This window comes from Mytilus galloprovincialis, chromosome 11 (genome assembly GCF_965363235.1).
Source record: "Mytilus galloprovincialis chromosome 11, xbMytGall1.hap1.1, whole genome shotgun sequence".
Taxonomy (NCBI): domain Eukaryota; kingdom Metazoa; phylum Mollusca; class Bivalvia; order Mytilida; family Mytilidae; genus Mytilus; species Mytilus galloprovincialis.
In genome coordinates, this window is record NC_134848.1 from 6,706,223 (window position 1) to 6,724,764 (window position 18,542).

The window sequence follows — 18,542 nt, forward strand, 5'->3', positions numbered from 1 at the left end:
GCAATCTGTATCAATTTAAAAGAGGGACGAAAGATACCAAAGGGACAGTCAAACTCATAAATCTAAAACAAACTGACAACGCCATGGCTAAAAATGAAAAAGACAAACAGAAAAACAATAGTACACATGACACAACATAGAAAACTAAAGAATAAACAACACGAACCCCACCAAAAACTAGGGGTGATCTCAGGTGCTCCGGAAGGGTAAGCAGATCCTGCTCCACATGCGGCACCCGTCGTGTTGCTTATGTGATTACAAATCCGGTAAATAGTCTAATTCGGTAGGTCAAATTCATGAAAGGGAAGGGGATTGTAGTTACGACGTGAGGAACATATCCGATATCATTTGTGAAATGGTTATTCCATAACGGTCAACCAACTCGTGATGGCGTCCGTAAAATTTACGAAGGGATGATTTCAACTTCACCATTTGGAACTCTTGATTTAATAGCTTCCTTGTGAGCAGTAACCCTCTATCAAGAAAATCATGATAGGAAATGCAAGCACGGGAATATCGTATCAATTGAGAGATATATACCCCGTATGCAGGTGCTGCTGGAATGTTGCTACTTAGAAATGGAAAGTTCACAATTGGAAAGCTGAAATCATCTCTTTTGTCGTAAAGTTTTGTCTTCAACCGACCCTCATTGTCAATTTCTAGATGTAAGTCAAGATATGAAGCTGACTTAACTGTATCTGTAGTATCCTTTATCTCCAATTCGATGGGATAGATGCGTTCCACATAGTCACCAAATTTTGAATTGTTTAGTGAAAGAACGTCATCTAAGTGCATATCTAATTTTACAAAACAATATTTATATGATTTCATGATCAGTAATCTGGATCAATATGATACTGTAAATTCAGAAATTATTCTGATGTTTTAATTAATGCAAATAATGCGACAGGGTGAATATCGCAACAATAAGAAGTTGCATTCTGATAACTAACTTAAAGATCTTTATGCAGAATATTTTACAATCGCAATAATTAAACTAAAAATTTAGACCATTCATCATGTTCATGAAAAATTTCAATAATAAATGCATGCAACAATTTCAGAATTTACCGTAGGTTAAAAGGTTATCAGTTAATGAGACAAGTTTTTCCACACAAAATATAATCCTTTTGATTATTTTGTTTGGTTGCTGTCTCATTGAACAAAACTATATGTTATTTCTCTTTATATCAAGAAAATATAACTTTTGAAGTCAAATAGAAACTGAATAGCATATGGATGGACAACGAATGTCAAATAATGTAAAATAATCCAAGTGGCCATTTAGGTCAGAGGTAAAAGATGAAGCAAATGCATGTACATTTACCACAACTGCCACTTGGTATTATGATTTCCCAAGTCAGGAGCCTGTAATTCAGTGGTTGTCGGTTGTTTATGTGTTACATATTTGTTTTTTGTTCATTTTTTACATAAATAAGGCCGTTAGTTTTCTCGTTTGAATTGTTTTACATTGTCTTATCGGGGCCTTTTATAGCTCACTATGCGGTACGGGCTTTGCTCATTGTTGAAGGCCGTACGATGACCTATAGTTGTTAATGTCTGTGTCATTTTGGTCTTTTGTGGGTAGTTGTCTCATTGGCAATCATACCACATCTTCTTTTTTATAATTTCATTTTGTTAACAATATAATGTCAAAAATATATAATAGTAATCAGTCATTTTAACATGTTTTTTTTTTTTAATAAAAAGTTAAACATCAAAATTCAAGCCGTTTTATAAAAAGCTGCAAAGCTTTGAAGTTTGGTACAGAAGTAGGTTGAAATAATTGAAAAAGGGCGTCGACTAACGTTACCATTACTAAACCGAACACCGTGCGTAACGTCTCAATATTGTCTTAGACTGGAAGGTTTGAAAGAAGCTAGGATTATCATTTGATGCATTCATATGTTGTAAACGATTACATATTTCTTATGTACAAATGTAAATAGTAATATATGGTACTCTAGTATATATTATATTCAGAGCTTGAATTACCAAATTTTGACCAATCAATAGACCACTTTCGAGTTCATCCGTCACCGGTAAAAACTCGTCAATTATACACGCCTTTATGACGTCATTTACCAGATTGAGGGGTTCGCCTGTCTCCCTGCACTATTTACGGTCATCAAGCGTCTTAGTGGTCGTCATTGTGCAGGATAAACTAGAAATAATGGTTGTTTTGTAGGTACTTAATTAAAATTCCCTAATGACAGTCGTGCCGATTTTCAATTTTGAGAATTCAATTTGCCGATAATTTGTACATTATAGAATTATAAATTTCCAACCACTCGCTCATCATTGGAATGGATAAACTATGCATGTTATTGCGTAAACCCCTGAGGGTTTACGCAGTATATATTGGACGAGTGATGTAGTCTTTCGGAACACCGGATGTTAGTCGGAACACTTCTGGTCTTTCTATGACCACCTTTCAAATACATGCGCAATAGCTATCATTATGACTAAACTGGTCCGCCGTTCTATCTATAGCTTCGCACCGTGTAGCGATAAGTGAACACAACAGGGGTCCAGTTTATAGCTATGACCACCTTTCAAATGCATGCGCAATAGCTTACAAATCTGTTGAATATGCATTAGCATCTTAAGTTGCTATAGAGATATTTTACGTATGATCTGAAATTTATTATGATATAATATTTTCTTGCACACGATTACAAGCTGCTAATATTAACCTACATGCGTAGTATTTTAATTAGTCAAACGATGTAACCAGCTGTGTTTAGATATGAGATAAGATTTCATGTAAACAATGCGCTTGATATTCTGAACGAGAATAATTAAAAATAAAATCTTTAGAAAGAGTTTTAGTAGCATTTTATTTTAGATTTTACGTTTAGTGAAGATGTACATGTTGTAAAAAGCAAGCTATTTATTTTTTTATACTGAAATTAAAGGGAAGTCTTTCTTGCATATGATTAAATTACAGTTATTTTTTTTGGTTAAATATTGCAACTTTAATAAAAAAAAATGGTTATTAAAAATAAAATTAAATAGATATTGAATATGAAAAAATAAAATATTTTGAACGAGAACAATTAAAAATAATATCTTTAAAAAAGTATTAGCACTTTTTGAAATTTTACGTCTAGGATAGACCAAGGACATGGAAATATAATCATAAATACGTGCCTCAAATAGGTGTAAAAACGAGGATTTAAAAAAAAAATCGTTTATTGAAAATAACGTTAAAATTAATTATGAAAGTTATGTCCGTATTTATTTTCATTAATATTGCAAATTTAAAGTTATTTTCTTTGTTTAAATATTGCAACATTATTTACTTTTTTTAATAACCTCTGAATCCTTTTCGTCATTAAAATGCGACTGATAAGTATAGATATTCAATATGAAGGGGGGAAAAAATAACCGTGACTGAAATCTAAATCTAAAATTTATTTTAAAAAAATACACATTTGACCATGCAGATGTAAGAAATGATACTTCAAGCAATGAAACAACGAATTAAATGTGCCACTTTAATTACGACTGATAACCTAAAAATGAATCATGCATGCATTTTTAGCAGACTTAACCAGGTCGGCGATAAGATATCGAATATAAAAAAAGAAGATATCGGGTTTGGTGTCAATGAGACAACTATCTGCAAGAAACCAAAATAACACAGAAATACAAACTATGGGTCACCGTACGGCCTTCAACAACAGGCAAAGCACGTTCCGCATAGTCGGCTATAAAAGGCCCCGAAATGACAATGTAAAACAATCAGTCAAAAAAGAAAATTAACAAAGTCCGTATCATCGTATGCGTAACTTAGTTGCTCACCAGAGGAACTTTACGCAAGCGTTTAAACACGCGTTCCATAAGTTTGAAGTACGTCGAAATGCAAAGGTATACGCTTGGTGAACGCTTTTACTTCAGCAAAATTTTAATGGAACATAAAAAAAATCATTCAGCTCAAGCGTTTGTCAAACGTATATACATGTACCTGTAAACTGCACGCACATAATATACACGCTACACGAGCGTTGAAAACGCTACAGATAAGTTTTAGACACGTTAAGGGCACATTGCATACAAAAATACTCGTCGCCTTAAAGCTTTCATTTAGGAAAAGAAGTCCGATACGGGTGAAACTTCATCAAACCTACAGAAGATATTACACCCTCTCTAACCATGCAACATGGGACTAGACATAGAAGTACAGGAACTACTCACATTAGTTTGAGCTGTACAAGATCTACAAAAATATCCCGCCTGCCTCAAAGGTGCATATAGGATCGACCATGGTCCAGCACTAGTACTAATGATACAAATACCAACCAGAGTTACAATGACGTGGTAGTAAGTCTTTAAAGGCCACCGAGCGGCCTCCAAAAATGAAAAAAAACTACTATTTAGTCGGCTATTAAATGCCCCGACCATTAAGATTTAAAAACAAAAATCAAACAAAACTAAACAGCCTTATTGATAACAAAATAATTTACGAAAACAACTTGACCGACATGAATTATGAACAACAACCACTGTACTACATGTTTCTGGCTTTAGAATGGACATTGGCACATAAACAATATTAATGTGGTGGCCATAAACCCAACCCTCCCAAATGAACCAAACCTTAAGGACAACACATCGCAAGAAAAAACTGTAAAATATCAGTTGCAATTCGCGTCCCTAAAATTATGGGTACGGTGCACAATAATCACTTACATAAAAACAATAGACACAAATCACTGAAATAATCGCACTTACCGAAAGCTATTTCAAAGCTAGTGAACATGTAGACGAACCAGTGGACATAGACGGATTGGTAAACATGTAAACAGACGGGCGAATGACTTATTGACAAACATTCACATATAGACAGACCTGCAGTTGGGAATGTAGGAAGACCAGGAGAAACGCTAAGGTACGCTTTACGCACACCCAATACACGCTTTAAGCTCGTTGTGCACACGATACAGATATGATTGACAGGTTGAATGCATCAAAATTACTAGCGTTTTGGTAGCGTGCATGATTTTTTTTACCTCGGCCGACGTACGTCGGATCTATACGTTGATGTGTGAAGCCGGTATTACATTATTTAAACCACTAAACAGGCAATGTCAGTTTCTAATTCTTATGCACAACAAAAGTAATATAAGACAATACATCTTTATTAAACAATTATCTAATATATATATAATGCCAAACAAGCATTTGGGTTTACGATTTATATTACCCCTGAGGGTTTACGCAGTATATATTGGACGATATATGTAGTCTTTCGGAACACCGGATGTTATTCGGAATACATCTGTCCTTTCTATTGCCACCTTTCATATACATGCGCAATAGCTTATCAATCTGTTGAATAAGCATTAGCATCATGAGTTGCTATAGAGATGCAAAATTTATCATGACACAAGCTATGTTAATGAGCATTTGAATACTTCCTTGCACGCAATTGCAAGCTGCTAATATTTACCTTACATATATCCGTAATAATTATTTTAATTAGAGTCAAACGTTGAAACCTGGTTACCAGCTGTGTTAATTCATGAGATAAGATTTCATGTAAACAAGCAATGACATAACAAATTAAATGTGCCGCTTTAATAACGATTGATAACCTTAAAATTAATCATGCATGCAATTTTAGCAGACTTAACAGGATCGACGTTAAGATATCAAATGTTTTTTTATAGACACCGAGTGATGATAGATGTAGACAGAGATAACCAATAATAATTTCTATCACATATGGTCAGGGAACAGATTATCTAACTATATGTTCCTATTGTAATTTTAAAGGCTCTTCAAAATGTTCGTAAAAATAAAAGTAAATAATTATTATTTCTTGAAGACGATCAGATGATGAATTTTCGGTTTTAATATATATTAAGTACGACAATGTAAAATAGTGCAAGGGGATTTTGAGCCATCTCACTGATCAGTGTAGGCTACACAGTACCCCCAAATGAACAGTATAAAACTATCCAGCAAGAGAGAAAAAGATGGGTCAATATAGAAAAATTAACAAGGCAACTTCAGTTCAATTTCAATATATACATGTATTCTTATATAGATTATTCTAATGAATAAGTCAAATGTCAGAGGGAATATCTTTTTAAATATGGCAGGAAAAACAATTAGACAACTCTCCATGAAGTGTTAGACACAGTGTAGTCAAAGTAAGCAGTTACATGTATACTATACATGTAACTGCTAACTTCAAACCAGAAACAAAAAGCAAATATGAACTGCACCAAAACGACATGCTTCTTACTTGGAACATTCAGAAAATATCTTCAAAGCGAGTTAAAATTTTTAATAAGTTTTTGTTTTTAACAGAAGCGTTTTGCCATCTAAAACTTTTAAGAGCAGAAAGCACACAACTTAAAATTGCCAATGCTTACTACCCTAAGCATCACAAAAATCTTGCAGAGCAGGTGTAAAGATATTAATAATGATCAATATCAAGCCATTGTTCAAATAACCATGAACATATCAAATTTTATATAAAAAAAAAAAAACCACCACAGCTATTTACAGGTTCACGTACTGCATTTCTTGAACACAAGTAATCATCAATTAATTACATTTCTTCACATTTGTAATTGAACTTTAGCCTAAAAAAATAACTCTCATAAAAAACCAGCACCTTAAAATGGAACATCCAGTGGTTGACTCAGCATGTTGTCTTTCGGGAGAGAGAAGAAACAAATATTCCTTGGTCGTGGGCAATGATTCCTTAATGCGGGGATCACACATTGCCGATTATTGCTCCCGTTTGAGATCAGACAGCAATAAGACACGACAAGTGAAAAAGTCGGATTACTATCCTCAATTATCTGGAATGTCCTATCATTGTCTGAACGCAGTCGTTTAAATTCGTAACAGATAGGCTACGGGTCGGGAATGGTCTTGATAGTTCGGCGAAGCACCCCGACATTTAGGTGCGTCCCGTAACATTCGGGGAAACTCAGCCGACTTTGTCTAGCCGGATGACAAGCGTGACTATGTCGTGGCAGATTCTGCTGTATCGGATAAAAATTCTAACATTGTTCTGTGTTTTCTGGACGGTGTCCTGTGGAACGGGAATGATCTGGAGAAATTTTTCATTGATGTTTTTCTGCCGATTGAGTCCAGATTGCATCCAGATCTAGTCGATTTCAAACCGTCTTTGTCGAAATTGTTCCGGAACAGTCCTGTTATTAATACGAAATTTGCCAATGATACCCACCTCAGAATCCCGACAATTACAGAATACAATACGACTGAGACCAGACAAAGACGTTTGCAATGAGATAGAGAGGATCGTGATAGAATTCCGTTCCGACAGTACCTGATCATCCCGAGTATGTCGACAGTTTTCGAACGGATACCTTCTGTCAGCGTCGGTTCACTGTCTGGTCACTGTCTGATCTCTGTCGGATTACATTCGGTAGAATCGGGATGCAGTTGTGACCAATTCGGTCGAATTTTACTTTGCGAAAGATACAAATCGGATAAGAAGCGGATTGAGAACGGGATTATCGTGAAAAAATTCTCTTGGAAACGGTTGAATATCGACGCTTCCTGAACAATATCTGATTGTTGTCGTGATTAATTAATTAAAGTTTGAATTTCCTTCCACGATTCACAGGATCTTGATCAGACTTTTGACAAATTTTAATTGGGAATGGTCCTGTCAAGGACGGCAGTAAAAATCGTGAATGTGTGATCACAGCTTTAGCGAAAATATATCAACCCACATTGAATTGTAATTTCATTAAGTAAACAATCAATGTCAGCTTTTAATTCTTATACCACAATAATTATATAAAACAATACATCTTAAGTAAACAATTATCTAATATTTAATACCAAACAAGCATTTGGGTTTACGATTGCATTTCTTTTTTTAAAGAAAGCAACTTGTTTTAATATTGATACAGTGATAATTTAGGAGGTTAATCTTCAGGGGAAAAGATATTGAAACCAGATGTTCACACATATAATAGCATGCTCCAATTGATATGAAATGCAATCTGGATATAGACAAACAACCATTAGACACTTATAACTGTATATGAGCAATAATTTTGTCAAAGAGAAACTAATTAGTTCCAAATGCACTCGTCTTATATTATTTTGACTCTGCAATTTGAGACAACTTAACGCAGATATTTATCATACACTACAAGATTACGTAACAACGGTGCAAATAATATTTAGTTTGTCTGGATGTGTAGAAGGCTGGCCGTAGTTTAAACGGCAGAATTTTCCGACTATAGGGATAATTGTAACCTTTTTCAGTGGTTGTCGTTGGTTCATTCATGTCTGTCTTATTTGTTTTTCGTAAATTTTGAAAAGTGGCGGTCCAAAGGTTTTCGGACCACCAAAATTTTGCAAAGGACCGACACAATTTTGGTATTTTGCAATAGAAGTAATACTGAATACCAGTAGATTTTCTTCAAGGACCAACAGGCAAAAATGATTCCGAGAACTCTGTTATTATTGTACGAGGGTTCTAAATAATAACTAAGAATTTTACAAATTAACATTTGCCTACATATGTCAGAACATTTACGTACATATGTCAGATTTAAAAGGGCAATCTGGGTCATGATATGTCAACGAAAAAGCAACAATTGCATGTTTTTTTTTCTTCAATTTCTGCAAACGAAATACTTGATTTAGACAAACATGACATATGCTATATTGAAAGTTCATATAAACATATAAACTAGGTTTAATTCGCGGTCACCTTTTTTCTATCCAGGAAAGATTGAAAATGTTCAGTAATTCTGGCGATTAACAGGTCGAGAACTCTAGATTTCTTTACGGCAGAATATATTTGCATAGTAATTTCCCAAACACAAGGCCAATACGGCCTTGAAAAACTGACCAATCGACTCAACAAGCTACAATGCATTGTGGGCTACTTTGAGTTTACTACAACCGGAAAACACGTGGAATTAGTGGAAGAACTGTCAACTAATATAGTGTCTGGGATTCTCAAAATATATATTTTTGTTCTGCGAATGTGATTATTGTAAAATATATAACATAATCTTCAATTTGCATGCTCAGATTAAAAAAGTATTGTTTACGTGCTTCACTATTCGACATTCTTTTTCGCCTTGTTAAAGTTGTTGAACAGGGTTCTTTCCATTATTATGCATTATACCTGTGCAATAATTTAACGACCTGAAACAGTGAAATTTCAGATGAAAAGACCACTGTACACTATGCATTTTTTAAGCTCTTTTAAACCTGTATAATATCATTCCAAAATCATTTCTGCCTCGAAAAACACGAAAACTTTCATTGAACTCTTCTTTCTGTACTGGACGTGTAAAATTTTTATCAGGACCTGAACTGAAAGTAAGAACATCATAATATTCAGTATGCTAGAAATAAGTGTTATGAAAGTGACAGGGCGGATCCAGCCATTTTAAAAAGGGGGTCCTAACCCAGGACAAAAAAGGGGGGGGTGTGTCCAACTACATGTCCCTATTAAAATGCATTAATCGTTCAAAAAAAGGGGATTCCAACCACCGGAACCCGACCCACCCCACCTTTGATCCGCCACTTAGCGGAGACGGCATACAGCTTAATACATTTTGTATAGCTTCATCCATCGATAAAGTCCGTTTGTCCCTAATTTTATCACAAAATATACCTCAGAGGTTTTTTATCGTTCGGCTGCTGTCATGTTGACGTGTGTAAAATATCTCCAAGATTTAAAGCCTCTGGATCACAGTGGGTGCCATATTACCTATTATTTTTATTATAAAACGAGCTTTGCATATATAAATAAGAAGATGAGGTATGAGTGCCATTTGAGACAGATCTTTCCATAAAAGACATAGTAAAATAAGAAGATGAGGTATGAGTGCCATTTAAGACAGATATATCTTTCCATTAAAGACATAGTAAAATAAGAAGATGAGGTATGAGTGCCATTTAAGACAGATATATCTTTCCATAAAAGACATAGTAAAATAAGAAGATGAGGTATGAGTGCCATTTGAGACAGATATATCTTTCCATTAAAGACATAGTAAAATAAGAAGATGAGGTATGAGTGCCATTTGAGACAGATATATCTTTCCATAAAATACATAGTTAAAAAAGAAGATGAGGTATGAGTGCCGTTTGAGACAGATCTTTCCATAAAAGACATAGTAAAATAAGAAGATGAGGTATGAGTGCCATTTGAGACAGATATATCTTTCCATAAAATACATAGTAAAATAAGAAGATGAGGTATGAGTGCCATTTGAGACAGATATATCTTTCCATAAAAGACACGTTAACTTTTATTTCTATAGAAGTCGCTCTTCACTATACTACTACCTGTCGATACATTTATTTTTGGCATTGCACAAGTCATGTCTTCTTTGACTATTAATGACGTTAAAATACTAAATCCCTGTGATGTGTTTTAGTCGATTTTAGTCTCTGATGCATGATTTTTTATTATTAATTGGTTTTGGCTTTTAACTAGCTGTCAGTAACTGCGAGTACTCTCAAATCGTATTTTCTTGTTAATTCGACCTGTTGATACTGTTTATAATGCTTTTTTGTTATTTTTTATTTATATGGATCTTGTCTGTACACCAGCTTTGATTATTTGTAATATCTTCAATTTTTCACTTATTCTTACAACATTTGTATAAACTTCAAGATTATAAAAAAACCGGTTTTTTTCTAAAGTGAACATTGATTGGTTAAATATTTCTCAGTCATGTCCTGTTTTTTAATTTGTTTGTTAGCTTTTTGGTCATGAATGTTTGTCTCTAATATTTAGTTAACTGTGCATTTGTATTCAGATATCGCAGATCAAATTTATTCGTTCATTGTTTAATCATACGTTTTTTGATTGAGTTAAGTCTGCCAATTGATATTTTATCGTATGTTTTTCTTTGTTGTGATGTTATGCTATTGTTTCAGAAAAAGGGAGAAGGTTTGGATCCATTAAAACGTTTAATCCCGCTGCAAATGTTTGCACCTGTCCTAAGTCAGGAATCTGATGTACAGTAGTTGTCGTTTGTTTATGTAATATATACGTGTTTCTCGTTTCTCGTTTTGTTTATATAGATTAGACCGTTGGTTTTCCCGTTTGAATGGTTTTACACTAGTAATTTTGGGGCCCTTTATAGCTTGTTGTTCGGTGTGAGCTAAGGCTCCGTGTTGAAGGCCGTACTTTAACCTATAATGGTTTACTTTTTAAATTGTTATTTGTATGGAGAGTTGTCTCATTGGCACTCACACCACATCTTCCTATATCTATAGTAAAATAAGAAGATGAGGTATGAGTGCCATTTGAGACAGATATATCTTTCCATAAAAGACATAGTAAAATAAGAAGATGAGGTATGAGTGCCATTTGAGACAGATATATCTTTCCATAAAAGACTTAGTAAAATAAGAAGATGAGGTATGAGTGCCATTTGAGACAGATATATCTTTCCATAAAATACATAGTAAAATAAGAAGATGAGGTATGAGTGCCATTTGAGACAGATATATCTTTCCATAAAAGACATAGTAAAATAAGAAGATGAGGTATGAGTGCCATTTGAGACAGATATATCTTTCCATAAAAGACATAGTAAAATAAGAAGATGAGGTATGAGTGCCATTTGAGACAGATATATCTTTCCATAAAAGACTTAGTAAAATAAGAAGATGAGGTATGAGTGCCATTTGAGACAGATATATCTTTCCATAAAAGACATAGTAAAATAAGAAGATGAGGTATGAGTGCCATTTGAGACAGATATATCTTTCCATAAAAGACATAGTAAAATAAGAAGATGAGGTATGAGTGACATTTAAGACAGATATATCTTTCCATAAAAGACATAGTAAAATAAGAAGATGAGGTATGAGTGCCATTTGAGACAGATATATCTTTCCATAAAAGACATAGTAAAATAAGAAGATGAGGTATGAGTGCCATTTAAGACAGATATATCTTTCCATTAAAGACATAGTAAAATAAGAAGATGAGGTATGAGTGCCATTTAAGACAGATATATCTTTCCATAAAAGACATAGTAAAATAAAAAGATGAGATATGAGTGCCATTTAAGACAGATATATCTTTCCATTAAAGACATAGTAAAATAAGAAGATGAGATATGAGTGCCCTTTAAGACAGATATATCTTTCCATTAAAGACATAGTAAAATAAGAAGATGAGGTATGAGTGCCATTTAAGACAGATATATCTTTCCATTAAAGACATAGTAAAATAAAAAGATGAGGTATGAGTGCCATTTAAGACAGATATATCTTTCCATTAAAGACATAGTAAAATAAGAAGATGAGGTATGAGTGCCATTTAAGACAGATATATCTTTCCATAAAAGACATAGTAAAATAAGAAGATGAGGTATGAGTGCCATTTAAGACAGATATATCTTTCCATTAAAGACATAGTAAAATAAGAAGATGAGGTATGAGTGCCATTTAAGACAGATATATCTTTCCATAAAAGACATAGTAAAATAAGAAGATGAGGTATGAGTGCCATTTGAGACAGATATATCTTTCCATTAAAGACATAGTAAAATAAGAAGATGAGGTATGAGTGCCATTTAAGACAGATATATCTTTCCATTAAAGACATAGTAAAATAAGAAGATGAGGTATGAGTGCCATTTGAGACAGATATATCTTTCCATTAAAGACATAGTAAAATAAGAAGATGAGGTATGAGTGCCATTTGAGACAGATATATCTTTCCATAAAAGACATAGTAAAATAAGAAGATGAGGTGTGAGTGCCATTTGAGACAGATATATCTTTCCATAAAAGACATAGTAAAATAAGAAGATGAGATAAGAGTGCCATTTAAGACAGATATATCTTTCCATTAAAGACATAGTAAAATAAGAAGATGAGGTATGAGTGCCATTTAAGACAGATATATCTTTCCATTAAAGACATAGTAAAATAAGAAGATGAGGTATGAGTGCCATTTAAGACAGATATATCTTTCCATTAAAGACATAGTAAAATAAGAAGATGAGGTATGAGTGCCATTTAAGACAGATATATCTTTCCATTAAAGACATAGTAAAATAAGAAGATGAGGTATGAGTGCCATTTAAGACAGATATATCTTTCCATAAAAGACATAGTAAAATAAGAAGATGAGGTATGAGTGCCATTTGAGACAGATATATCTTTCCATAAAAGACATAGTAAAATAAGAAGATGAGGTATGAGTGCCATTTGAGACAGATATATCTTTCCATAAAAGACATAGTAAAATAAGAAGAGGAGGTATGAGTGCCATTTAAGAGAGATATATCTTTCCATTAAAGACATAGTAAAATAAGAAGATGAGGTATGAGTGCCATTTAAGACAGATATATCTTTCCATTAAAGACATAGTAAAATAAGAAGATGAGGTATGAGTGCCATTTAAGACAGATATATCTTTCCATAAAAGACATAGTAAAATAAGAAGATGAGGTATGAGTGCCATTTAAGACAGATATATCTTTCCATAAAAGACATAGTAAAATAAGAAGATGAGGTATGAGCGCCATTTAAGACAGATATATCTTTCCATTTAAGACATAGTAAAATAAGAAGATGAGGTATGAGTGCCATTTAAGACAGATATATCTTTCCATAAAAGACATAGTAAAATAAGAAGATGAGGTATGAGTGCCATTTGAGACAGATATATCTTTCCATAAAAGACATAGTAAAATAAGAAGATGAGGTATGAGTGCCAAATGAGACAGATATATCTTTCCATAAAAGACATAGTAAAATAAGAAGATGAGTTATGAGTGCCATTTGAGACAGATATATCTTTCCATAAAAGACATAGTAAAATAAGAAGATGAGGTATGAGTGCCATTTGAGACAGATATATCTTTCCATAAAAGACATGGTAAAATAAGAAGATGAGGTATGAGTGCCATTTGAGACAGATATATCTTTCCATTAAAGACATAGTAAAATAAGAAGATGAGGTATGAGTGCCATTTGAGACAGATATATCTTTCCATAAAAGACATAGTAAAATAAGAAGATGAGGTATGAGTGCCATTTGAGACAGATATATCTTTCCATAAAAGACATAGTAAAATAAGAAGATGAGGTATGAGTGCCATTTGAGACAGATATATCTTTCCATAAAAGACATAGTAAAATAAGAAGATGAGGTATGAGTGCCATTTAAGACAGATATATCTTTCCATAAAAGACATAGTAAAATAAGAAGATGAGGTATGAGTGCCATTTAAGACAGATATATCTTTCCATAAAAGACATAGTAAAATAAGAAGATGAGGTATGAGTGCCATTTGAGACAGATATATCTTTCCATAAAAGACATAGTAAAATAAGAAGATGAGGTATGAGTGCCATTTAAGACAGATATATCTTTCCATAAAAGACATAGTAAAATAAGAAGATGAGGTATGAGTGCCATTTGAGACAGATATATCTTTCCATAAAAGACATAGTAAAATAAGAAGATGAGGTATGAGTGCCATTTGAGACAGATATATCTTTCCATAAAATACATAGTAAAATAAGAAGATGAGGTATGAGTGCCATTTGAGACAGATATATCTTTCCATAAAAGACATAGTAAAATAAGAAGATGAGGTATGAGTGCCATTTGAGACAGATATATCTTTCCATAAAAGACATAGTAAAATAAGAAGATGAGGTATGAGTGCCATTTAAGACAGATATATCTTTCCATAAAAGACATAGTAAAATAAGAAGATGAGGTATGAGTGCCATTTGGGACAGATATATCTTTCCATAAAAGACATAGTAAAATAAGAAGATGAGGTATGAGTGCCATTTAAGACAGATATATCTTTCCATAAAAGACATAGTAAAATAAGAAGATGAGGTATGAGTGCCATTTGAGACAGATATATCTTTCCATAAAAGACATAGTAAAATAAGAAGATGAGGTATGAGTGCCATTTGAGACAGATATATCTTTCCATAAAAGACATAGTAAAATAAGAAGATGAGGTATGAGTGCCATTTGAGACAGATATATCTTTCCATAAAAGACATAGTAAAATAAGAAGATGAGGTATGAGTGCCATTTGGGACAGATATATCTTTCCATAAAAGACATAGTAAAATAAGAAGATGAGGTATGAGTGCCATTTAAGACAGATATATCTTTCCATAAAAGACATAGTAAAATAAGAAGATGAGGTATGAGTGCCATTTAAGACAGATATATCTTTCAATAAAAGACATAGTAAAATAAGAAGATGAGGTATGAGTGCCATTTGAGACAGATATATCTTTCCATAAAAGACATAGTAAAATAAGAAGATGAGGTATGAGTGCCATTTGAGACAGATATATCTTTCCATAAAAGACATAGTAAAATAAGAAGATGAGGTATGAGTGCCATTTGAGACAGATATATCTTTCCATAAAAGACATAGTAAAATAAGAAGATGAGGTATGAGTGCCATTTGAGACAGATATATCTTTCCATAAAAGACATAGTAAAATAAGAAGATGAGGTATGAGTGCCATTTGAGACAGATATATCTTTCCATAAAAGACATAGTAAAATAAGAAGATGAGGTATGAGTGCCATTTGAGACAGATATATCTTTCCATAAAAGACATAGTAAAATAAGAAGATGAGGTATGAGTGCCATTTGAGACAGATATATCTTTCCATAAAAGACATAGTAAAATAAGAAGATGAGGTATGAGTGACATTTAAGACAGATATATCTTTCCATAAAAGACATAGTAAAATAAGAAGATGAGGTATGAGTGCCATTTGAGACAGATATATCTTTCCATAAAAGACATAGTAAAATAAGAAGATGAGGTATGAGTGCCATTTAAGACAGATATATCTTTCCATTAAAGACATAGTAAAATAAGAAGATGAGGTATGAGTGCCATTTAAGACAGATATATCTTTCCATAAAAGACATAGTAAAATAAAAAGATGAGATATGAGTGCCATTTAAGACAGATATATCTTTCCATTAAAGACATAGTAAAATAAGAAGATGAGATATGAGTGCCATTTAAGACAGATATATCTTTCCATTAAAGACATAGTAAAATAAGAAGATGAGGTATGAGTGCCATTTAAGACAGATATATCTTTCCATTAAAGACATAGTAAAATAAAAAGATGAGGTATGAGTGCCATTTAAGACAGATATATCTTTCCATTAAAGACATAGTAAAATAAGAAGATGAGGTATGAGTGCCATTTAAGACAGATATATCTTTCCATAAAAGACATAGTAAAATAAGAAGATGAGGTATGAGTGCCATTTAAGACAGATATATCTTTCCATTAAAGACATAGTAAAATAAGAAGATGAGGTATGAGTGCCATTTAAGACAGATATATCTTTCCATAAAAGACATAGTAAAATAAGAAGATGAGGTATGAGTGCCATTTGAGACAGATATATCTTTCCATTAAAGACATAGTAAAATAAGAAGATGAGGTATGAGTGCCATTTAAGACAGATATATCTTTCCATTAAAGACATAGTAAAATAAGAAGATGAGGTATGAGTGCCATTTGAGACAGATATATCTTTCCATTAAAGACATAGTAAAATAAGAAGATGAGGTATGAGTGCCATTTGAGACAGATATATCTTTCCATAAAAGACATAGTAAAATAAGAAGATGAGGTGTGAGTGCCATTTGAGACAGATATATCTTTCCATAAAAGACATAGTAAAATAAGAAGATGAGATAAGAGTGCCATTTAAGACAGATATATCTTTCCATTAAAGACATAGTAAAATAAGAAGATGAGGTATGAGTGCCATTTAAGACAGATATATCTTTCCATTAAAGACATAGTAAAATAAGAAGATGAGGTATGAGTGCCATTTAAGACAGATATATCTTTCCATTAAAGACATAGTAAAATAAGAAGATGAGGTATGAGTGCCATTTAAGACAGATATATCTTTCCATTAAAGACATAGTAAAATAAGAAGATGAGGTATGAGTGCCATTTAAGACAGATATATCTTTCCATAAAAGACATAGTAAAATAAGAAGATGAGGTATGAGTGCCATTTGAGACAGATATATCTTTCCATAAAAGACATAGTAAAATAAGAAGATGAGGTATGAGTGCCATTTGAGACAGATATATCTTTCCATAAAAGACATAGTAAAATAAGAAGAGGAGGTATGAGTGCCATTTAAGAGAGATATATCTTTCCATTAAAGACATAGTAAAATAAGAAGATGAGGTATGAGTGCCATTTAAGACAGATATATCTTTCCATTAAAGACATAGTAAAATAAGAAGATGAGGTATGAGTGCCATTTAAGACAGATATATCTTTCCATAAAAGACATAGTAAAATAAGAAGATGAGGTATGAGTGCCATTTAAGACAGATATATCTTTCCATAAAAGACATAGTAAAATAAGAAGATGAGGTATGAGCGCCATTTAAGACAGATATATCTTTCCATTTAAGACATAGTAAAATAAGAAGATGAGGTATGAGTGCCATTTAAGACAGATATATCTTTCCATAAAAGACATAGTAAAATAAGAAGATGAGGTATGAGTGCCATTTGAGACAGATATATCTTTCCATAAAAGACATAGTAAAATAAGAAGATGAGGTATGAGTGCCAAATGAGACAGATATATCTTTCCATAAAAGACATAGTAAAATAAGAAGATGAGTTATGAGTGCCATTTGAGACAGATATATCTTTCCATAAAAGACATAGTAAAATAAGAAGATGAGGTATGAGTGCCATTTGAGACAGATATATCTTTCCATAAAAGACATGGTAAAATAAGAAGATGAGGTATGAGTGCCATTTGAGACAGATATATCTTTCCATTAAAGACATAGTAAAATAAGAAGATGAGGTATGAGTGCCATTTGAGACAGATATATCTTTCCATAAAAGACATAGTAAAATAAGAAGATGAGGTATGAGTGCCATTTGAGACAGATATATCTTTCCATAAAAGACATAGTAAAATAAGAAGATGAGGTATGAGTGCCATTTGAGACAGATATATCTTTCCATAAAAGACATAGTAAAATAAGAAGATGAGGTATGAGTGCCATTTAAGACAGATATATCTTTCCATAAAAGACATAGTAAAATAAGAAGATGAGGTATGAGTGCCATTTAAGACAGATATATCTTTCCATAAAAGACATAGTAAAATAAGAAGATGAGGTATGAGTGCCATTTGAGACAGATATATCTTTCCATAAAAGACATAGTAAAATAAGAAGATGAGGTATGAGTGCCATTTAAGACAGATATATCTTTCCATAAAAGACATAGTAAAATAAGAAGATGAGGTATGAGTGCCATTTGAGACAGATATATCTTTCCATAAAAGACATAGTAAAATAAGAAGATGAGGTATGAGTGCCATTTGAGACAGATATATCTTTCCATAAAATACATAGTAAAATAAGAAGATGAGGTATGAGTGCCATTTGAGACAGATATATCTTTCCATAAAAGACATAGTAAAATAAGAAGATGAGGTATGAGTGCCATTTGAGACAGATATATCTTTCCATAAAA